The sequence below is a fragment of the Erpetoichthys calabaricus genome, chromosome 12 (genome assembly GCF_900747795.2).
Source record: "Erpetoichthys calabaricus chromosome 12, fErpCal1.3, whole genome shotgun sequence".
Taxonomy (NCBI): Eukaryota; Metazoa; Chordata; class Cladistia; order Polypteriformes; family Polypteridae; genus Erpetoichthys; species Erpetoichthys calabaricus.
Genome location: NC_041405.2, coordinates 15,265,424 through 15,290,516, shown reverse-complemented (window position 1 = coordinate 15,290,516; position 25,093 = coordinate 15,265,424). Strand labels below are relative to the sequence as shown.

Below are 25,093 nucleotides of genomic sequence, written 5' to 3'. Positions count from 1 at the left end.
TGGGTTCTGCTCCATGCTCTCACTTCCTTTTTGGGAGCTCTTGAACCCAACACCGTCGGTAATGTAACCGGATGAGCTGGACAATGAGGACACCAAACTAAGTAAGGGGAAGGTGCAAAGTGCAAAAGTGATTTTATTTCAAAACAATCAAAACCAAAAAGTATTCAAATAAAGTGCAGCGCTCAAAGTCAATAAATATATAATCCAATAATTCAGGTGTAATGTGAAGGATAAAATAATCCAATAAATAATTCCACTTAAAAATGAGGTTAAAAACAATGGCTGGAAGCAGTCCTTTAAAAACCCAGTGCCTTCTTTAGCTGGCGGCTCCCCTGCTTCTCCCATCCGGGCCCTGCAACAGGGGAGTCGCCCTACCTGCAGGTGCAGCTGCCTTCCACACTGGTCCGGTAGCCTTCTGTCCCCTGGCTGCATAGAGGCTCATCCCTCCGGACCGAGAATTGAGTTCCCCAATGGCCAGAGCACTCATGCTGAGGCTCACCCTCCCATGCCTCCTCGACTCCTGCTGCCTTCCGCAGCAAGTCCTCCATACTGGCCAATGCCTAAAAACCACTCAGCTGGAGCGACCGCTCTTTTCAGCCCCCCCGTGTGTTTTGGCCAAACACCCATTTCAGGGGATCTCTTCCCAGCTGCCTCCCATACCTAGCAAGACTGCTGTCTCTCGCTCCCGCACCAACTCCTTCACCTCCTGCCTTCTTCTCTCACTCTTAACATCCATTCTCTCTTTTCCTCTCTTTCTTTTGCCTCCCTTCCACAGTTACACTTCTACTATTTATAATAGGGACATGGCACAAGTGCGGCAATTAGCAGCGCCTGGCATCAGTTACGGACATGGATGATCCCTCACCTGTGCACTTAAGTGAGGAAACGTCTGCGCCAAATCCCATCCGAGAACAGTTTCGGCCACACTACCACTCCCCCTCTTTAAGCCGCGAGTGTGGCGATTATTTATTTTAAAATTACCATTCTTTTTGATTTTCTGTATAAAGCTAAAGTTGTGTTTTTAAGGTTGCTGAATCAATTTTTAGTGTTACTAGTTTAATTTAAGGTTAAATATCTTAAAATAATTTGCGTCTTATTGACGTCATCTCTGTTTTCATGGCATTTTCAGGAGAGGTTGCCATTGTGTTATTATAGAATTAGTATAATATGCATGTCATGTGATAGCATTGTTGTGAGAGCACAATAGGTCACCCAGAATGTTCCGTGTCACCCAAGATAAGGATATTGATAGTGCTTTTTGCATGTCCCTCTGCTTTTCTGGCTTGTTCTGACTAAACACAAATTGGCATGAACTTTGACTGTGATTTAGAGTTTTGTTTTGTGATGTGGTAAAAAATTATCTAGATTCACATTAATACATTTTTGACACGTTATAATCTTCTACCTGTCCCTTAAGATATTCTTTACCCATTTTCATTGTGACAACAAGTAGTCTGCTATTTGACTGCTTGCTGACTTACGTGATTCCTCCTTCTATTTCCTGTACGTGATATAAGAAAGATTTCTAAATTGCTTAGTAACCACAAGGTATTCAAAAGACTCATATGGTAGGGAACAATAAATACAATTGTAACGATAGGTTCATATTGATTTTTCTGTAGGCGCGGTTTTGTTTTCTTATACCTCCTAAAAAATTTCTTGTTTAATTTGTTTTGTGACTCATAACTGGTCTAGCGTTAGTATCTTTGTCCATGGATGTGCTTGGCACTGTGTGAAAAGTTGGTTTCTGCCTTTCACCTGATTCTTCCCGTTTTTATGAGCCATTTTGAGCAAGAAAAGGTGTAAATACTAAGAATCTTAATTTCACAATCTTTGATAAGTAAAGCAAATGCTCATTATCAAGAAACTCTATAAACAGTAATCAGGATCTATATCCTAGTCTTTAAAAACATTTTTATTATTATTAGATTCAAAATCAAACTCTTACTGTTGGTGTTGAGAATTTTGATTAATAAAGTTCATTGATCCCTAGTTTTGTGCTCTTAGCTATGAAAAGTTTAAGCCTGAAAAAACTTTGTTTTCGAGTTTCTGCAAGGCAAGCTGTGAAACGAGGTCATCATGCTCTCTAAGGAAGCAAGCAGGCAAACTTTGTTTTGAACGTTGCAGGAAAAGAGCTTTTTTCCAGGACTAAGCAAACTGCATGTAAAGACTTTGCCGGTGTGAGTAAAGGGTACGCGCTTAAGCTAGCGTATAAAATATATAAGTAATTGAATGGCATTTAGAAGAGAAGCATTAGAGTTCATTAATAGCTTAGGCAATAAAATTAAACACAATGTGTTATGATATTCGTTAGTTTTGAACATTATAGGGACTTAAGAGTTGATTATTGAAAGCTAGGGGACTTTTTCCTGAAAAAGTAAGCAGCAGGTTAGCCTCTGTCAGACCACTGGGCAGCTGTGTGCCATGACTTAACAGTACTGCTGTATGCGTTCATGGGCTTTTTATATTAGCATGCACATATATATTTTACAGAAGCATTTGCAATATTTCTTTATATAGCTTAGTGATAATAGATAATAAGATATAGTAGCACATATGAGTGAACTTAAAGAAGCAATTTTTAAAGGCTTGTCTGTTTTCTTTTCTCTCAAGCGTGAAGCACTGTGTCATGTCTAGGTTGTTTTGCAGTTTAGCTCTTATCAGTGCAGCTGTGCGCTACTGCTCACTGGCACAGCCGCTTACTATGTTACCCTTAGCATTACAGGATGCTAGTGTAACAAGTAATAATTTACTGAAGTAATCAGCTATTGAATTATTAATTAGGCAGTCCAGTCTAGTTAGTTTTTATCTATGGGTCCCCCTCATCTTAATTTAATTGTTCCTCAACTTAATTGTTAAGTTGGGAGCTGATTAACAACTGAAAGGCCATTGACCTTAACAGCCCAGGATTAGGCCTTAAAAATAGAGGAAGGGGATCAGGTGATGCTTATCGCCAGATGGCAAATATGTCCTGCCAGCAAAAATATTGTTATGAAAAGAACACTGTTATGGGGTGTCTCCAGGGGCAAGAATATTGTTATAAGAAGGTCTGGGGCACCAGGGGCCCCATGTATAAATGGTGCGTACACACAGAAATGTTGCGTGTGAACGTTTCCACGCTCAAATCGCGATATAAACTTGCCATAAAGCCACGCACATTTCCACGGTACCTCATACCCTGGTGTACGCAAGTTCTCCGCTCGGTTTTGTAGACTGGCAGCACCCAGCGTCAAAGCAGTGCTACTGTTCCTGTGTGGTTACCCTTTCTTTTTCAGATCCACATCCCTGACGCGGCTTTATAAATACACTGAAATTAACCGCATATTGTTTATTAGTTTAATGCATCTAATTGTAATTAACCAGTAACAATATAATGGTCCACGGAATGGTCAAACTATTGCAAATACCTTAACTGCTTTAGCGTTGTTACTCTCACTACACCTTTTACTTCTTTCAGCTGCTCCCGTTAGGGGTTTCCACAGCAGATCATATTTTTCCATATTACTCTCACTGTACCACTCGGAGCAGCTGATCGGAAAGAGAATTATCGGTATACAGCATCAAGCACACGCTGCCTCAGTCATGCTTCTTATTTGAACTGCTTCTCACACGGCAAATGCTTCAAAACCTTTCCTGTATGGACCTCGCGGTTCAGAAAGAGCTCTAAACGCAATTAATCAGTTCATCAAATGTTCCTTATAGAACTGTTTGTACTTATAAGTACAATCACCTCAGTATAAACTTGCACAACAGTTATAATATTGCACAACCTGAGCCACTTTATAAAGAGCGTATTTACATATGATGACGATATCATTTTTAAGATGAAATGCAGCAAAATATGACTGTCAACTTCCTTTTCTTGTTTATACAACTGTTTAAACCAACAAATAGTACGTTTTTCTTTGCCTCCACTTAGTATTCGCTGAAATTCTTATATTTTCCCCCATACTTTTTCCATTGTCTTTTCACAGAAGGCTGAGCTTAAGGGCTATTTATATTGATTTGCATATTCAAAGAGGCGTGATTCTGGGAGGAGTTGGGGCGGAACTGCACGTTTCACGCTGATCGGGATTTATGTAGCGGAAGAACGTGCAAGTTTGCGTACGTACAGATTCCTGCATCTGAATTTTTCTGTGTGTACGCACATTCCCGCTTTTATGCTTATGTCATGTTATATTGTGAGTTCTACTCACGGTGTTATACATGAGGCCCCAGGTGATTGTTATGGGTAAAGGTGCTGAGTGGGGAAAACATCATGGGAACCTCTGTATACAGTAGATGCTGGGAACCTAGTCTGGAAGGGGGGCATTGTGTGGTAAGAATTGTAATATATTTGGGGCGCTCCGGACATGCGGGCTCACTTCATGAATTGAGACAGGCTTTATGTGCTCCGCAATTGTTTTCTATGCTGTGCAATAAAGTCTTAAATTCTGACTGCCTTTCTGAAGACTCAGCTTGTTTTTTCTAAGATTTCTCCACAACATTGGCACTGCTAAGCAGTAACTGATAAGTGTAAATCTATGTGAACTTTCCACTAAAATTAGCTTTTGGAATTTAGACGAAAGCTTTTGGGAAGAATTTTATGAACAGAAACTAAAGCTGGAAAGAAAATAAGAAAGAAGAATTATGCCTCAGATTTTATAAAACACGAAGCAGCTTTTTCTTTGCCTGCCTGCACAACTCCTCCCATCATGTGTTTATATAATAACATGAACATAATAACATTACATAATGTTTTCATAACATACAGGGCAAAGTACACAGCTACAGGTGCAGCCCTCTAAGTGATCACAGGAGGTGGATGGCATCAGAGAATCATCAAGGCATTCCTGTAATTTTGTTTGGTTTTTGATGAATTTCAGGATTCTTTAACATTCTAATTTTTTTAATTTTCCAAGAACTTGTAATAGCATTGCACAGGTTTTATAACATATTATTTTAGAGAGAGTTGCGGTGTTCTATAAAGTGTCAAATTTTACTTTCTTCTTATTATTTCATAGATGGAGGAAGTATGATTTTCATGAAAAACGTTGACTGTGGAAGAACACATTTTGAGATCTATAGAACATCTCTGAGGATTTTTAGTTTAAAAATGTAAGTTTTGTGAGGTATTTTTTATGTCAAAGAAAAGGGTGAGCAAACAAGAAGTGTCTGAAAGCACGCCTCTGACCAAAAGGCCATGTAAATAAGGTCTTTCCTATTTGTTTTGATTCACCTCTTTATCTAGATCTCCAAACACCTCCATGCAAACTAGATTATATTTACTTTTATGGACTTAATACTTAATACGCTGGATGAATGCAACATTGTCATTTGGTTCGTGCAGGTTTTTTTATTTGGTACTCTAGCACCGTTTGCTCCGCTTGTATATAAGGCTGTGAGGATTTAATATGTTGTGCTGTCTGGAAAAAAAAAGATCAAGTTCAAGCTGAATAAATATTGAAAGGGATAGAAAAACAAACATTAATGATAACGTAGAGAAATAGAAGCATCACACTTTTAGTAGGTGCCAACGCCCATCATGCTTTATCATTTACACTGAGCAACAATCAGTACATAATACACCTTGACCATATACAGTTTAAAAACATTTCTCTTTTCCTTTTTTGTTCATTTTCACTATCTCGTTCTTGCACCATGACACAACTACATTTGAAGACTTTTGGCAACTGCTTATTTTAGTGGAAACTTGTACTGTTTTGTAAAACACATGCTATTACGCAGTATGTTCAAATATTATGAACACGGGAACAGTAATAGTTTATAGTTATAAAATCTACTATCTTATATTTAAACGTCTATGCATGGAAGTGTGTGTGTGTCTGTCTGTTCGGCCCGGAACTGCGAAGCATCAGCATGAAACTCAAAGAGCTGGCAAGGCAGGTCCAAGTTAACAAGTCGGAAGAAACTAAAAGAAAGCTACTCTGTTGCCAAAGTGAAACTTCCGACGAAAGACAAACTCGCTTAGCCGTTAATACACAAGCGAGGTAAGCACATCAGCAAAATGAAACATCCGAGGAGAGAGAAGCTCGCTTAGCTGCTGATAGACAGCAGGGGCAAGCACATCGGTAAAACGAAACCGCCGACACTGCATTTCAATTTTTTTTCTGATGATTTCAATAGTTTCTAGGAGCACAGGCTTTTTACAGAATGGGCTTACACAGCTAGTATAATAATGTGTGTGTGTGTGTGTGTCTGGTCCCTCCAAGAAATTGTATTGGTCATGTTTGACTTGTTTGTTTTGGTTGCTCAGTCAAATGTAGTTAAGACAAGACATGCTGAGCAAGAGAGGTCTACACACCTAAGAAAACCAAGGAAAGATGCAGATGGAATGATGAATATATTGTTCTCCAGTATGTCTAGCAATGTCTAACTCTAAAGATGTTCCAAATCAAATTCAGATGACTGAAATTCCAAAGTATGAATTTATTGGCTAAGGCCAGTAAGCCTGAGCATGACCAAGCCACAGATGAACAAAGGAATTACGGGGAGAGATTGTGCCTGAGCCGTTTTGTGGATGTGTGTGTGTCAGGAGTTGCAGAGGGATAATAGGAAGATGTCTTGCCATTTTCCATCCTGAAGAGAGCAGACCAAAGTGATGATCTGAAGAGCGCTGACAAGAAAGAACTGAGTGTACCTTGTCACACCCGTGCGCATGGGAGGCAGCTAAAGGGCTTGAGTAAGGGCAATTTCGAATCCGCTTTGGATGTGGCAGAGTGCACTAATTCTTTTTCTCCCTTTCCTGCAGACCATTCACGGGAGATTCCACCTAGCCCTGTTGACGTCACTTCCGGGTCCGAGCCTATAGAGGAAGACCTTGCTGGCTCCAGGCCCTTTGATGTCACGAGCCTATAGCTGAAGACCCTTATGAGCCCGACCTCTTTGACCTCACTTCCTGTATTCCCCTTTAAAAAGCCTCCACCTTTCCCCTACTCTCCCAGTTCTGTTTTGGACTCTGATTTGTGCTCACCAGTGCTATCTTTTGTTTGCAATTTTGCAGCCAGGAAACCAAGTATATGGGTGACTGCCCCAAACCTTGCTATGACTTGTGGTCAAGTTTGTGACAACCTACAAGTGTAGTGCTGCCTGAGATTACATATTTAGCATTATCAGATTGAGTGGTTTGGTATAAAAAGCCACATTCTATTTACTTTATATGGCAATTGCTATAACAAAAATATTATATGTATACCTAATTAAAAGTGTAGCTGTTTCTCCTGCCTTTTCTTTTACTCTATCAAGTTGCCTGGGGAACTCGATCAAGAGATGAAGTGCCGGGGAAGAGAGGGTATTAACCATTGGTGATAGTCAAGAAATAGACAGAAAGTGCCTCAAAATGACAGAGACTGAGAAGCAGGCTTCACAGGAATTTAATCAAAAGAGGAAGCACTGGGCAAGAGAGATCAGAACACACAAGAATAATGAAAAAAAAAAAGGTCAAACAATGACATTGCGTTTAAGGCAAGAGATTAAATATTTTAAAATTTATTCTATGACCTGTCTGTGAGAGTTAGCCTAGGAAGTAGATAAATGAAACCACAGTTTGAAATCAATAATAAATACAGTATTTCATTGCAGTATAAATGGAAACCACACATTGTTGGTGTGTACCTTGCAATGTAACCTGACATTAAACAAATGATATAAACACATAATGCTCAAGATGTGTCAAAAATTCAAAGATGCATTTTCTTAATCTGCAAATAATCAGAACAATGAAATAATATCCATCCATCTATCCATTATCCAGCCCACTATATCCTAACTACAGGGTCATGGGGGTCTGCTGGAGCCAATCCCAGCCAACACAGGGTGCAAGGCAGGAAACAAACCCCGGGCAGGGCGCCAGCCCACCGAAGTAATTTATGAGAACTTAATATGTGGTTAAGTGAAGATGAAATAATATATACCTTTTAATTATTACGTTACACATGTAGTGCAATGCTGTATCTCATTGAATTATTATATCAGAGAAAGTTTGAATAATTATATAACTTACAATTTACATTGGGTAGACAATAAAAGTTGACTTATTGCTTTACCTAGAAATTTGATTCAGCTTATACTATGAAACAAACTTGCACATTCAAATAAGGTTAAGTTTAACATTGAGAACTTTATCTGTATTCTTTTGTAGGATTTTGTTAATGGTATGGGTCCAGAGATGAAAGACTCTAAAAAGTTGGAAGTTTCTGGTGTGGAATGCACAGATCTACGTTAGATGTACATGTTCCTTAGATGTAGGGCTAAATAGAACTAAAATTCACAATGGTCATGAGAAATTAACAAGAATTACTGACCTTATGAGGGGCATAACAACAGAGGAGGCAAAAGCTTGTATGCTCCAAAGTGTCTAAGATGCCCCAAATCATTTGAGGCCACAAACAGCTCTGTCTGCAGCTGAGTACTTCTCGAGATCCAAAGGAAATTCAAGGCAGTGCATATGCAGGACAACTGGTACAAGCAATCAAATTCCTCATCTTTTATTAAGTAATTTATCCATCCATCCATCCATCCATCCATCCATCCATCCATCCATCCATCCATCCATTATCCAACCCGCTATATCCTAACTACAGGGTCACGGGGGTCTGCTGGAGCCAATCCCAGCCAACACAGGGCGCAAGGCAGGAAACCAACTCCAGGCAGGGCGCCAGCCCACCAAAGTAATTTATGAGAACTTAATATGTGGTTAAAACAAAGCATATATAAAATACAAATTAAAGAAAAAAATGAATTCCCTCATCTTTTTATTTTGAAATAAAATACTACTTTTATACAACAAAAAAAAGTTTTATAGCAAACTGTACATTTTATTTACAACACATAGCAATCTGAGAGCTAGGCTTCAATGAAAATAAATTCATATTTCTATAAACTACATGGTCATGGTCAAAGTTACTTGAAACAATCCGTTAATTACTTACATTAATTGATTTTTTTATTCTTTTCAGAGATTTATCTGAAATTGTGAAATCCAAAGCAGACTGTAAGATCAAACGCAAAAATAGAACGTAAAGCAGCGCTAATCTGACTGTGCTTTACAGTTGTTTTTCATGCAAAATGTAACAGTTTATGCACCTTCAGAACATTCCTTAACCATAAATATAGTGTGAAGGACTTGTTAATGGGTATCTGTCACTGCATGTACAGTCAGCACACCATTTTAAAGAGTCAAGTGGCAAAGAAACTCCACAGAATTCCAGGCCTGATGTATAGTCTTCAGGTGATCCGATTGCAACTTCAGAACAACTTGTTTCTGTTTCTTTATGGAGTGTGACATTTGACAAATGCCCATGAGGAGTTTCCTCTCTATCATGTTGCTGTTTTATTCTCATATATGCTAAAGTAAAGTACTTGCTAAATTGTTTTGCAACTTGAAATTATCCCCGTATGACTGTCTTTAAGTGTACTTGGTGATATACTGTACTGTACTAGCGTTCCACTTAAGCCTGATTTCTGCCCTGCACCTGATGCTTCCAGATTCCATGATCTATTTGGAAAGCAGTAGATGCCAAGGATCTGAACTAGACTTTCATAGTCAAAAAGACTGAGAACGACTCACTACTAGGAAACTTTGTATACAGAGTTATCATTTAAAACTGAGAAGCCATAATAATAATTATTATGATAAACATCCTCTCCTTAAAAATATTTTTCCCTAATAAAAAGCAATTATTCTTACCATTGAATTAATAATCAAAGCTTTACTTTCAGCTCTGCTAAGCAGTAAATCTTTTAGAACTTACCACAGTGTAGAGCTCTTGAAGTTTAGGTTTATGTTTCCAGGAAGAGTTGTATTAACTGGAACTAAAGCTAACATGAAAATGAAACAGCATAATATGCTATGAAATACAAAGCCGCTTTTGTCCGTGTGAGACTCCACCTCTGCCTCCTCTTCCTCTCATTGTGTATTTACACTTATTATTTACTGTCATGTGACCTGTAGGGAAAAAGAAACCTATTCAATAAAAAATTCCCTTACTAAAGAAATATCACGTGATTTCAAAGAAGGTGAACACTCTCCAATAACCTCTGTATCCTATTTCACTTTGCAAATAAAAGGGACATATTGTAGATCTCAGGTTTCATTTTGGAAAATGAAAGTAAAGACTTATTGTAATGCATAAAAATAAGCTGTGTCACACACGTGCGATTAGGAGGCAGTCAAAGAGCCTAAAGGTGAGTGAATTATTGCGAGATAAAGGGTCATCACGTGGTACTTACCTGGATCTCTTTTGTCAACAGAAAAACAGAAGAAAAATAATTGCCTCCACTTCCGGTACCAAAATTGTCGCGATGACAACACTTCCGGTGAGCTGCGATGACGTCACTTCCGGCTCCCTCAAAATTATGTCAATACCGTCTCATCCTGATGACGTTGGTTCCGGTTCCTGTCTCAAACGTCACACCATGCCAACCATTTCCTGTCCCCATAATCCTTTGTTATAAAAATGCCATTTTGACATCAGTAAAGTGTTCATTGTACTGTAAAGACTTTGTTTATTTCTTTATTGTCTGGACAACAATATATGGTGATGGTCCCCAAAACTTTGTTTTATTGTGAAGTTTTTTTCCTACAAGAATAATCTCCACAGCTGGAAACGGTAGAACTGAAAAGTGTAAATACAAAAAATGTGTCAAATACCAATATTACACTCCTAAAATGCTCAAAACAACTTGTAGGGATATCAGAATAGGCTTTTTCCATTTTCAGATTTTTTTTCATGAAAACAAGACTCTCTCCATACATGAAATATGGAAAAGTGATATTTTATAGAAGCCTGCAATTATCCCACTCATAGGCCTTGTCTGGTCACATCAGGTTGGGGGCATTGCCGCTCCCACCACACGACGAAACACCTTGAGATCCTGGTTGTCAACCCCCCAGGCACACACGCGATCCAGTTCCACCCTCCAGAAATGACAATCTATGTGCTGCAGCCAGGTGTTAGGTGGGTGTCCTCTTGGCCTGGTCCAGCCACTCGGGTCCTCAATAATGAAATTCCTGTATGCCAGATCACCCTCGGGGAATCACGGCACATGGCTGTAGTGCCGTAACTGATGCTCCCTCACAATAATAATAATAATTTTTTGCATTTACATAGCACTTTTCTCACTACTCAGAGCGCTCAGCAATTGCAGGTTAAGGGCCTTGATCAAGGGCACAAAAGAGCAGAGTCCCCCATTGGCATTTATGGAATTCAAACTAGCAACCTTCAGATTGCCAATGCAGATCCTTAGCCTCAGAGCCATCACTCCGCCTATGCAGGTAATGTGCCTCATTCGGGACTCCATGAAGAACACAAAGTCAAACCAGCAGTACTCTCCAAAGAGACATAGTAACAAAGGAGTCCAGTCTTCATCTCAAGTCACTGGATAGCGTCCATGTCTCACAACCATATAGCAAGACAGGAAGCACCAGGACTCTAAAGACTTGGACCTTCGTCCTTTTGCATAGATATCAGGAGTGCCACACACCCCTTTCCAGCGATCTCATGACCCCCCCATGCTCTCCCAATCCGTCTACTGACTTCATAGGAAGAGTCACCAGAGACATGAATGTCACTGCCGAGGTAAGTAAACCTCTCAATGAGGTCGACACTCAAACCTGAATTTTAAATCGCATATTCATCAGACCACTAGGACAACATTTTTTCACTTAAGAAACATAGCAAAAGTTAGACCTCTTACATCACTGAAAGATGCTGAAAATTTAGTTCATGCGTTTGTTTTCAGACGGTTAGATTACTGTAACGCACTCCTCTCAGGACTACCCAAAAAAAACATCAATCGTTTGCAACAAGTGCAGAATGCAGCTGCTAGAATCCTAACCAGGAAAAGAAAATCCGAGCACATTTCTCCAGTTTTGATGTCACTACACTGGTTACCTGTGTCATTCAGGATTGACTTTAAAATTCTGCTTATGGTTTATAAAGCCTTAAATAATCTCGCTCCATCTTATTTATTGGAATGTCTGACATCTTATATTCCAAATCGGAACCTCAGATCTTCAAATGAGTGTCTGCTTAGAATTCCAAGAGCAAAACTTAAAAGAAGTGGTGAGGTGACCTTCTGCTGTTATGCACCTAAAATCTGGAATAGCCTGCCAGTAGGAATTTGCCAGGCTAATACAGAGGAGCACTTTAAAAAACTGCTGAAAACACATTACTTTAACATGGCCTTCTCATAACATCAGTTTAATTTAATCCTGATACTCTGTATATTCAATTCATTATAATAACTATTCATGGTGGCTCTAAAATCCGTACTAACCCCTACTCTCTCTTCTGTTTCTTTTTCCGTTTTTTTGTGGTGGCGACTTGCACCACCACCATTTACTCCAAGCATCATGATGTTCCAACAGTGATGGATTAAAAGCCAGAAGTCTGCATGACCATCATCATCAAGTCCTTCCGTGAGAACCCTAAATACAAAGAGGACTGTTTCATTCGTGTAAGGTAGAATGCCCAAAGGGGGCTAGGTGGTCTCATGGTCTGGAACCCCTGCAGATTTTATTTTTTCTCCAGCCGTCTGAATTTTTTTTGTTTTTTCTGTCCTACCTGGCCATCAGACCTTACTCTTATTCTATGTTAATTAATGTTGCTTTATTTTAATTCTTACTTTGTCTTTTATTTTTCTTCTCTTCATTATGTAAAGCACTTTGAGCTACATTTTTTGTATGAAAATGTGCTATATAAAGTAAATGTTGTTGTTGTTATTGTAGAGGGTCCCCTGCAGAAGTGACTTTAGTCCACATTGCTTAGAAAGTGAGGTGTTTACTGTATGAGAAGGGTTTTAAAAATAATAATATTAACAATATAGAGTAATTCATTACAGCAATTTAATCCTAAGCAGAGATGTAGTGGTTAAATTAAAAAAAAAAAAAAAAGTTTGTGGTGGTCTATCATGGAATAACCATTGAAGACAATAACAGTGGTTGCTGGTTTCCAAGGGGTCCCTATAACAGTTCAAGTCTTAGGACCCCTAAAGGGTAGGTTCACCACTAGATCTGAGTGGTGGATATTGTGGGCCATGATCAGAGTGGATGTTTCATTAGTCACTTTTATGAGATTGTTTAATCCCATCGGGATTAATAAAGTATCTATCTATCTATCTATCTCTATCTATCCATCCATCCATTATCCAACCCGCTATATCCTAACTACAGGGTCACAGGGGTCTGCTGTAGCCAATCCCAGCCAACACAGGGCGCAAGGCAGGAAACAAACCCCGGGCAGGGAGCTAGCCCACACACCAAGCACACACTAGGGACAATTTAGGACCGCCAATGCACCTAACCTGCATGTCTTTGGACTGTGGGAGGAAAAATATACAGACACAGGGAGAACATGCAAACTCCATGCAGGGAGGACCCGGGAAGCGGACTTGGGTAGCGAACCCAGGTCTCCTAACTGCAAGGCAGCAGCGCTACCCACTGCACCACTGTGCTGCCATGAGATTGCTCATTTGGTAAAAAAATAAATAATGTCAAAACAGATGGTAATTCAGGTGAGTGCCCTGTAAAAATTAAAGGGGAAGCAAAATATATTATTTTGCTAAAAGCTGATCCTGACTTTGGTTGGCAGCTCTTTCAAACAAATAATTGAGGAGATCGTTCCTCCCCACAAACTATGCGACTCTTTAATTCCACCCGGGAGGGTAAACGTTAATATTTAACATTATACATAGTTATTGTCTGTTTTTTCACCTGCATTATTATCATTCTTTAATTTAATATTATTTATTGTATCAGTATGCTGCTGCTGAAGAATGTGAATTTCCCATTGGGATTAATAAAGTATCTATCTATCTATCTATCTATAAATACAGCAGTACATTTTGAACTTCGATTCCCTGCGTCCGGTAGTCCTTATCTGGCCTTTATTGAAATACTTCATTTTTGTTAAGTTGCAATTGCAGTTTAAAACACGTCATTAATGCGCATTAGAGAATTCTGCCTTTGTTGTCAAAATGTAATGATTATCTCTATTTAAATGCTTCAAGGATGTGGCCTTCAGTTTCTAGGTTCCAGTCCGAATGAAATTACAGACAGCAGCCCTCATTCTGAATAGTATGCAGATATCGATATATGCAGCTCAAAATTAATCAAGTTAAAATGTAAATACCAGAAATTGGAATTATCACACAACATTAAATGTTTAAACTAACCATTCGCCTTGGACTTAAATCAATCATTCAATAAATATCCCAGGAACCGGCCTAAGAATCTTTACTAATACATCGAAATGTGCATCAGCCACTCGCACTGCGTTAGTCCGCTTAAATGATTTGCACAGTTATTTTTTACAGACGCGCGACTGAAGGCTGTTATCAAAATACACAACCTCTCGTCAACCATTCCAGTAGCGCTGTATTTTTTCAAAGCACAACATTGCAATACACTGGAGACATACATCAAAAAGGAACAGTATTCCGTTGTCATGATGGAATGAGAAGAATAGGACCCCATATCAGTCACCTTCCATGACTAAAGGACAAAAACGAGCATCCGCAAAACAAATTCAGACACACGCAGCTATCAATTATTTACTTGCCAAGATTAAACAGCAGGAAGTGGAAAACTCCTAAGCGACACTTTTGAAGCAGGTCTAGAGACACTGACGCTTTAAATCGTGCAAAACTTGCTCTTTATCTATTGAAAAAAATTTTTCCCCAAGAAAATAAAAGATTACCTTCATTTATTGATTCTTTTCTAGTCAGACCAGGAGAATAAACCTTACAAGCCAACGAGCTTCAAATCACATTTCCAAAGTAATAAAACCAGACACCGTTATGGAGTCGAAGTTTATTCAGGACAAACTAATGGAACGTACAGACATAAGCAAGGAAAGTTTGATGTTCTTGTGCTCTATTTGTATATCAATATTTTGTCAGTCCGTCAGTCAGTCTCCAACCTTCTAAAGAAAAGGCAGGGTACGGTCGTGGACTGGGAGCTACTCAATCGCATGCTCACCTGCACGTCTTTGGGTATGCGTTTGGAAAATCCACACAGACAGTGGAAATGTGCAGCCTCCACAGGGACAACGTTTGGATGTGTGATTCAAAACCAGGATGCAAGATTTGTGAAAATCCAGATTTGCCCCTTGTGACAAATAAAGGCGTTCCATCTTAGCCAGGGGTCCTCAATCACAGTCCTGGAGGCCCGCAGTGGCTGCAGATTTTTGTTCCAACCCAGTTGCTTAATAAGAAGCATTTATTGCTCAAGTAACTCTTCTGCTTCACTTTAGTTGTCTCGCTCGTTAAGATTTTGAACCCTCATTGCTTATTTTAGTCTTAAACAGCTGTATTCTTGGTTTTTAATTGGTTTTAATAGCTCCTAATTAGCAATAACATGCAAATGACAAAAAAGACCAGCATTTATCCATTTAGCTTGTTACTATTTACACCTGTGTGTATTTATCATGCACTACTAGGTTTAATTAAATACTTGGAAGGAAAGTGAAGAGAATAAAGTGAAGGACTGAGAATTACTCATCCATTTTAGGCTTCATATCCTTTGGATGATATCCTTAGAAAAGGGAAGAAAATCTAGCATATGAGAATGACCTGACATAGCAGAGTTAAAGCACTAACGTGCCATTAAATTAAATTATTGGCAAGAATTGCTTTCTAATTAAGCAAGCGGGTTAGAATAAAAACCTGTAGCCACTGCGGCCCTCCAGGACTGTGACTGAGGACCCCTCATCTAAGCTGCGGCACTTGTCACTGAGCTACCATTCCACCCTTAGAAACAGCTTCCAAAAGAAATTTCGTAGTGCAACTAAATGTATTGCACGTGACCATTTTATGATCCTTTATTATCTGAGACACTCGTCCTACAATCCAGGAGTTTCTAAGTGCTATACTGTTCAATCAGAATGTTCCCAAAAACTTGACTTCCTTTTTAGATTCAACCATGTTTGCTTCTGAAATCCTTCAAAATGCAAGAGGGCTTCCAAAATAACTCATGAATTAAACTTGTCATCTGCATCTATATAAATAAAATTAAGAAAGTCTGTCTGTCTGTCCGTATGCCCTGGCATCACTCGAGAACGGTTTAACCGATTTACTTGAAATGTGCCATTCATCTCAGAACCAACTACTGAATAGGCTCTTTTTGTGCTGTTACTTTGAGAAATCTTGCTATGCAACTTTTTTTTTTTCTACATATACAATGGACGTTCAAAAAGTTTCCGCAATTTTATATTTTGGTTGGAAATGGTGAAGGCAGGAGGAGTAGAAATTGGGCATTAAAAAGTTGGTATGACACTTGGAAAATTGCATAAAAGAAGGTGACTATGTAGAAAAGTGATGTAATTTGTTTTTGAAATTCTTCATAAATAGAGTTTAAAAAAAAGTGCGAAAACTTTTTGAACGTCCCTTGTATATAACCCTAACCCTAACCTAATAATATAAATATATAGATATTTTGAAAAAGCGCTTGAAAAAGTGTTTGCACCACCTCAGTACTGCCCCTGGGGGCGAAATCAAGAATGACAGTAAAATACTTAGATTGAGGGTCAATCTGTCGGAATTAGCCATTCCCTTTTTAGCAAATAAAGATGGAATGTTTCGCTACCTCTATTTCGCTTTACGTTTCTTTAACTGGGATTTAATTTCACACATTTCTTCATCTGATCCTCCTATACTGGACTGTGTTGAACTTTGTGGTTAGTGTTAATTGTTTATTGTGTTGTGTATATAAATATCACCAATGGGGAATTGGGGAGGGCTTCTTTTTCCATTATTCAATCCTTTTTCATCATTTAATGAATATATTCATTATTATTTATCGTGTTTGAGTGTGTGCATGATGAATCAAGGCTAGATGTGCACCTTGGGTCCCCGCAATAAAATAAATAAATCACCATCTTCGGATGGTGTGAATCTTATCGTCCATGCAACCACTACACAGTAGTAGTACTGAACGAAGAAAATCAGAATGTATGTTATCATGACTTGTCACAAATGGCATATGGTAAGTAACAGCTTATTCAAGGTGCATGTATTTTCTTGAAAATAAATATTCTATTGATTTTGGACGAGTATATATAGGTCACTGCAGTGGCCTCATCTTGCTGTCAGCCCAACTTATTAGGATTCAGCCTTCTGTATGAAACTCGCTGCATCAAGGCATCTCTACACCCATATCCAATGGCACAAACACACCTCTAAGACTTCCTAACCTGATTAAACCTGTCCATGCACCTCTCATAGTACTCAGGAAAAAGCAAAAACAAACCAAAGATCAAGTATCACTTACCTGTAGACTTATCAAGTATCCAGTGTTCCAAACTGCAACCAAATGAACACTTAAATGTTTAAGGATATTTTCTATTGCACTTACCAGTCTCCCCTTGTTTTAGCTGTTGGCTTGCAGTTTGCTTGGAGGCCGATGGAGGTTACCTTGTTGAAGCCACATCAGCAGGTGTTCACTTAATGCTTTGTGAGAGTCCTGTTTTACTTCCATGTAAACAGAAGTTTGGGGATGGGGTCAAAATTTGCTATGGGGTTACAATCAAATTCTTATTCTACGATGTTTGAAACATAAGAGAAAAGCTGAATTTAGTATGGTGTCTGTGTGTGCGTGTGTAAAATTAAAAGTGATTTTCACATTTTAAAAGCACAGTATGTATTGGAAAGTTATGCAGAGCTACTGGATTAATACATCCTAGCAAAGATACAATGCAGATCCATGATCTTGATGGAAAATTAGTCGCATGGTCTCTGGTACAAAATTTGATAAACATTCAGTCCTGCATTAAAAGAAAACACTGTAAATACCAATTAAAAAAAAAAACACTGAAGCATATGATCTTTATTTTGTAACATATGTGGTTATTGCTTTAAGTGGTATTGTTTCTCTCTCTGAGGGCGGCACGGTGGCACAGTGGGTAGCGCTGCTGCCTCGCAGTTGGGAGACCTGGGGACCCGGGTTCGCTTCCCGGGTTCTCCCTGCGTGGAGTTTGCATGTTCTCCCCGTGTCTGCGTGGGTTTCCTCCGGGCGCTCCGGTTTCCTCCCACAGTCCAAAGACATGCAGGCTAGGTGGATTGGCGATTCTAAATTGGCCCTAGTGTGTGCTTGGTGTGTGGGTGTGTTTGTGTGTGTCCTGCGGTGGGTTGGCACCCTGCCCAGGATTGGTTCCTGCCTTGTGCCCTGTGTTGGCTGGGATTGGCTCCAGCAGACCCCCGTGACCCTGTGTTCGGATTCAGCAGGTTGGAAAATGGATGGATGGATGGATGTTTCTCTCTCTGGTGCTGCTAAAAATGTCATTTGGATGGACATAACTTTGTAGTCTAGCAGGTCGGTTATTGTCTGTCAGATTACAGCTAAGTACAAAAATGTCGAAGAAATCAAATATATATTTATCAGTCTGCAGAAAAATAATAATAATTCATAATAATGCAAACATACATGAAATAAGCAAAAAATAAATTAGAATATATTTCAGAAAATATAACACACAGATTAAAGACAGATAATAGCAGTGTGCCCATACAGTATCGAATTTGGCTTTGAAGAAGTGATAAAGTTGTATGACCCAAGACTAAAGTCCTGGGGCCTCATGTATAAATGGTGTGTACACACAGAAATGTTGTGTATGAACCTTCCCACGCTCAAATCGCGATGTATAAAACCTAAACTTGGCGTAAAGCCACGCATATTTCCACGGTACCTCATACTCTGGCATACGCAATTTCTCCGCTCGGTTTTGCAGATTGGCGGCACCCAGCGTCAAAGTAGTGCTACTGTTCCTGTGTGGTTACTCTTTCTTTCTTAGATCCACATTCCTGACACGGCTTTATAAATACACTGAAACTAACTGCATATTGTTTATTAGTGTAATGCATCTGATTGTAATTAACCTGCAGCAATATAATGGTCCAGGGAATAGCCATAGTATTCCAAATACCATAACTGCTTTAGCGTTGTAACTCTCACTGCATCTTCTTCTTCTTTCAGCTGCTCCTATTAAGGGTTGCCACAGCAGATCATCTTTTTCCATATTACTCTCACTGCACCACTCAGAGTATTTATATCACTGTATCTGAGTGGGGAATCACAGCAGCAGCTGATTGGAAAGAGAATTATCGGTACACAGCATGAAGCAGATGCTGCCTCAGCCACGGCAAAACGCTTCAGAGACTTTCCTGTACGGACTTCACGGTTTCAGAAAAAGTTTCATCCCAAGAACTATAAACGCACTCAATCAGTCCATCAAGTGCTCCTTGTAGAACTGTTTGTACTTATAAGTTCAATCACCTCACTGTAAACTTGCACTACAGTTATAATATTGCACAACCTGTGCCACTTTATAAAGCGCATATTTACATATGATGACAATACCATTTTTAAGATGAAATGCAGCAAAATATGTTGATTATATTATACAGATAAAACTTTAACTTCATTTAAATAAACTGTATTGTTAATAATTAAACATGTGAGGACACCGTGCCGCAGCACTAGCTAGTTCAGGGATTGTTCCTGCATTGCGTTGTATTCTTGCTGGTGCTGATGCGACACTGGAAGGATAGACGTATAGAATAATTAAACATGTACTACGAAGATATTTCAATGTTCCTTAAAAGTTTTGAAAAATCGGCGTTCTAAGCTTACAGATGGCTTCACGTCTATTACAGAGCTGATTGTATGGCGATTGGATATTTGGAGAAAGAAAAGTAAGGACAGGAATTGGAGGTTAGTACGTTTGAAAGAGACAGTACTTCTGTAATAAATTATTTCATCGAAGGTCGCGCATGGCGCAGCAAGCCTCTTGCGTGAGATATGAACAAGCACTGCGCCACCGTGTTCCCATGTTTAATAACATGCTTTCATTCCTATCATCATGAAAAAGATATCACGTATACATCTCAGTATTTAAATTATTCAGAGAGATGTAATATCACGAATGTAATGGATTATGTGTCCTGTCGGAGAAAGAGAAAGCCCGTTCAAGAAGGAGGGAGTGATTCACACACATGGAGCACATAGAAGATCAAATACAGAACAAAGCATTTAACATGCCACTTTAGTTACAATGGGATTTGAGAAACTAGTAAATTAAACGATTTTAAGATGAAGTTTATGATGTTCTACTTTAATGGCAAAATAAACTACATGATTAAAGTGGAATTTCAAGATTAAAGTTGACATTTCGTGCTTTTTTCCCACTGTGTGCCTATTTTTTTTTAAGCTTTCATATGACACTCAGACGGTGGGCTACGACTCGCCTTTTCACAGCGACTTTGATATGTGATTTCTTTTTTATTGCGGGCACTGTGCGACTTTGTGAACTTGAGCTTTCGAGTTTCTCTGACACTCTGTCACTCGATCAACTTCCTTTTGTTGATTATACCACTGTTTAAAACAACAAATAGTACGTTTTTCCTTTGCCTCCACTTGGTATTTGCTGAAATTCTTATATTTTCCCCCATGCTTTTCCCATTGTCTTTTCACAGAAGGCTATTTATATTGATTTGCATATTCAAAGAGGCGTAATTCTGGGAGGAGTTGAGGCGGGACAGAAGGCGCATGCACGTGTGTTACTTTTCACGCTGATCGGGATTTATGTAGCGGAAGAACATGGAAGTCTGCGTACGTACAGATTCCTGCATTTGGATATTTCTGTGCGTACGCACATTCCCACTTTTGTGCTTACGCCATGTTATAGTGTGAGTTCTACGCACAGAGTTATACATGAGGCCCCAGATATGTTTCACAAACCAGACAATAAATTCAGCCCAATATACTGACATCTCCAGCCAGCAGATCCACATATATATCTTTGAGATAATCTACATTATAATTTGTATGGAAGTCTGATTCACTTTAGAGACTGTGGAGACATTATACCCGACTTATCGGTTATTTGTGTAGACTAAAAAATAAACTACATAGAATAAAAATATTTTTATTGTGAAATATACTAAAAAAGAAGAGGTACCTTGAGTTGATGAAACTAGAGATATTTTGTTTCTACTTTTTAATTGTAAAGCTAAGATCTTTTTTCTGCTAATGTCGGATACAAGTGAAGTGAGTCCAATAGGTGCGAGTCAATTCATTTTATTGAACTTGTTAAAATAACATGCATATTGCAGAAGGAAAAACTTTATTTAGCAAATAACTCACAAATAATGATTACTGCATATTAATACATTAGCATTCATCAATTTTAGGATAATTAATATACTAAAATGTAAAAGAAAACATTTATTTGATAGCCTCATGCCAATTTAAGTTGGCAGACAATCATACAAAATTAGCCCAGACCAGAAATAAAGTAACTACTTAACAAAGTGACACCAATATGACAAGAATCTTTTTATTAATTGAATATATTCTTACATTTTTATTTTAATAATTGTGATCAAAATGCAAACAATGTAAAGCAATATGACTTGAACAAAGAAACAAGGAAAGAGTATGTAAACATGTACAAAATGTATGAAATATCATTGTATATAAATGTTCAACTGTTATTGTTTCCTGCTCATTTCTCGTGGTGAGAATCAAGGGTAGTATATCTATCTCACTGGCAGCAGGAGAAAGGTATGAATCTATTACTGTCAAGACCTTTAGAATTACAGTCCTACATTCACATATATGCAGAAAAGCAATTAAATGTTGTTATTTCTCCTTACAGCATGTCTTTAATGAATGAAAGAAATTGGAGTAAATGGAAGAAACGCATGTAAAGGTGTAGCTAACATTCCAACACATAGGACTAAAGTTTATATTGTCAGACTTTAGATAAAATCATGCAACCAGCAAAACAGCATTAAAATGAAATTAAGTTAAGTACTTATATGATATACAGAAAAACCTAAGACAATAAGAACATGTATTGAGATCAGACTGTAAAATGTGTGAAAAGAAATATTGCAATAACAGCAGGTTGATTCTTATCAATCAATCAGTCTTCATTTTTATAATGTATCATTATCACTAAAACAAGGCACCATATAAAACCAAACACAAATAAAATATATTGTCAAAATAATAATTAAAGTAATAATAAAAGCAAGTTTAAGAAACAAACATTCAATTTTAGTAATGACTATGATAATAATAGATGATCATTATTTTTTTCCTATAAATAAAACTAAAAGAAGACACAATATCTAGGAGAGCAGATGCGATAATATTTTGTGTAGAATGAAAACCAAAAAAAGTAATTCTTAAACTTTAACATACAGTTTGGAGTTAACAGAACAGCCTGTGCAGATGTTGGTAGAATCTTTCAGTGAGTGAAATCTATAGAATGAAACTGAGAGGGCAGCAACTCTTTTAGACGAGCAGCAGGCCAGTTCCAGGAGATCTTAGTTGTCTCAAAGTTTTACACGTAGCAAGCAACATGGATGATTATAAAAGTGTGTACGCTACCTGACTTGTATGTTAATAATCAAGTAACTGACTTAAAAATTGAGCCATATGGACAAAATCAAACCACTAGTAGGTTTCCTTATCATTTTGTTTAAGTACATCATTAGTTCATGAAAAAACAGTTCTCAAGATAAAATTCAGTAAGTAAGAGGAAGACGAAATGATGACAAAAGACATCTGTGGCTTGCCAGAATATGACAGGATGGATGATTTGTCATGATACAATGTTTCATCAACAACTGTAACTTTGGTTACACTGTGCTAGAAATTCTACAAGATGCAGTTGTGCCTTAATATTTACAACCATTTAGGATATGAGGATTCCTATGGCTAACTTACTTCATTCTACTTAAATGTCAACAAAAAAGTGGAAAAAATGTTGCCACATTGTTAGATAAGGAATAAGTTCAAAGCGTCCAAACAATGAAGATCTTTAATGAGCTTACAAATCTTTTTGGAAACAATATTGAACTTACTGACAAAATATTAGTGCATAAATTACATTTAATTCTATCACAATGTTATGCTCTTCTCTTTTTATGTGATACATGTTGGATTTATTTTTACAAATTACTTTAAAATTATTATTTAAAATTCTGCATCCAATAACTTCTAATAACTCTCTCATGTTGCCGGAATCACTTCACACCCTACTGAAGAGTGAAATTTGAATGTTTTATTTAAAAATGTTAAGGTTTTTATTCTCTATTTAATTTATATTATATACTCTCTGTCTACTGTGCACCAGTTTATTACAGCTAGAAGGGTAACGATTTAGTTTTGGTACTGCAAAAACAACGTGCCTACTCCATTTTCATTTAAATGACTAATATAGTAATCTTTGTTTTTTCATATCCTTAATTCTGCTGTACTGCTTATCATTCTGATCATGCTCAACCATTTTGCTGTGTACAATGTAAAAATCTCTTTTAAATTTTCTTATCTTTTCCATAAAACTTTTGTCATTCTCTGTACATCTGTTTCCAACAATTAAATGATAAAATGATAGTTTGTAAATGTGACTTTCTTAAAAAATTTTGCAATTTCAGCCCCAGGAAAATCCCATAGAAACACAGAAGGAAGACTTTTTTCAGTTCCATGGCTTTTTCAGTAAAGCCCTCTTTAGCTGCTTCAGGGTCCCCAGGTTTCAGATCACAAACAGCATTGATGAAGGCTGATTTCCTTTTCCTGATTCTCCTGTTACAGCGATGTGAAATTCTCTTTGATCAAGCACATGATGTATCTCAGTAATTATGTCTTCTAATCCATTGTCAGTACAGGGTGAGGAGAGTTTTGGTTGAATCTTAGCAACTACAAGTTCCAGTCTTTTATTTTCAGTTACTTCTGGCTGTTTAGGAAATAAACCACAGATATTTTTAATATTTGTATATTGTAGATTAACACTTAAACTATATATATACCTGTAGATATACATACTATATATATATATATATATATATATATATATATATATATACATGAGTGTGTGCAGTGAGTTTATGTGTGTGAGGGTGTATATATTTTTTAAAGTTTTTCTAAATAAAGTAAAACTTTTTTTTCTTATTCTAGATCTGTTTTATCTTATGATGTGTTTAGAACATAGAAATATCTTCACAAGATATGGATAAATATTATAGTCAGGCACATTAGATTTCAAGATGACTAAGGAAAAAATACACTTTCTGCAAAACCTTAAAATGGTGGGTTTCAGAAAACATCTGTTTTTTTGTATCGTAGATGTCTAATAAAAAAATAAATTATCCAACTCCGATTTCAGTTACTCTCAAAGGTTCACACTATTATTATTCACTGTAGCTGTTATAAATTACCTTAGTTAGTGGGTGGGCCTCTCTGGCAGTGTCTTATATTGGTTTGAGTCTTATTTAACAGGTAGCAAATTCTTTGTTAGTTGTGGTAATGATACTTCAGAGACCCATGATATTTTATATTGTATTCCACAAGGATCTATCCTGGGTCCACTGCTCTTTTTGATCTCCATACTTTCATTGGGTCAGATTATCTCAAGGCATAACGTGAGCTATGCTGATGACACACAACTGTATTTATTAATAGCACCTGATGACCCCAACTCTCTTGGTTCACTGACTTACTTGTTTTTCTGAGTGGATGAGTTGTAAATAAGTAGAAAACAGAAATCTTAGTTACTGGCAAAAATGGATAAGGCTTAAAAGTCAAGACAGAGTTAAAGAATTTAGGGGTACAGTAATCCCTCCTCCATCGCGGGGGTTGCGTTCCAGAGCCACCCGCGAAATAAGAAAATCCGCGAAATAGAAACCATATGTTTATATGGTTATTTTTATATTGTCATGCTTGGGTCACAGATTTGTGCAGAAACACAGGAGGTTGTAGAGAGACAGGAACGTTATTCAAACACTGCAAACAAACATTTGTCTCTTTTTCAAAAGTTTAAACTGTGTTCCATGACAAGACAGAGATGACAGTTCAGTCTCACAATTAAAAGAATGCAAACATATCTTCCTCTTCAAAGGAGCAAACAAATCAATAGAGCTGTTTGGCTTTTAAATATGCGAAGCACCGCAGCACAAAGCTGTTAAAGGTGGCAGCTCACACTCCCTCCGTCAGGAGCAGAGAGAGAGAGAGAGATAGAGAGAGAGAGATAAAAAAATCAATACGTGCCCTTCATGCTTTTAAGTATGCGAAGCACCGTTCAGCATGTCA

General features: G+C 37.8%; 2 protein-coding genes across 5 annotated transcripts in view; both read right to left on the bottom strand.

The window, feature by feature from the left end:
• The window catches only part of LOC114662955 (interferon-inducible GTPase 5-like), a 138,471-nt gene that overhangs the window by 57,858 nt on the left and 55,520 nt on the right, over positions 1-25,093 (bottom strand). Inside the window, exon 1 of one of the 3 annotated variants that reach the window (XM_051934428.1) lies at positions 9,753-9,894. The exons of the other annotated variants lie outside the window; for them this stretch is intronic. The gene's annotated coding sequence lies outside the window, so the exon portion shown is untranslated. Of the gene's footprint in view, positions 1-9,752; positions 9,895-25,093 lie in introns of those variants that run through there. 3 annotated transcript variants of the gene reach the window in all.
• The window catches only part of LOC114663014 (apolipoprotein L2-like), a 75,450-nt gene that overhangs the window by 25,116 nt on the left and 25,241 nt on the right, over positions 1-25,093 (bottom strand). The window lies entirely within an intron of this gene.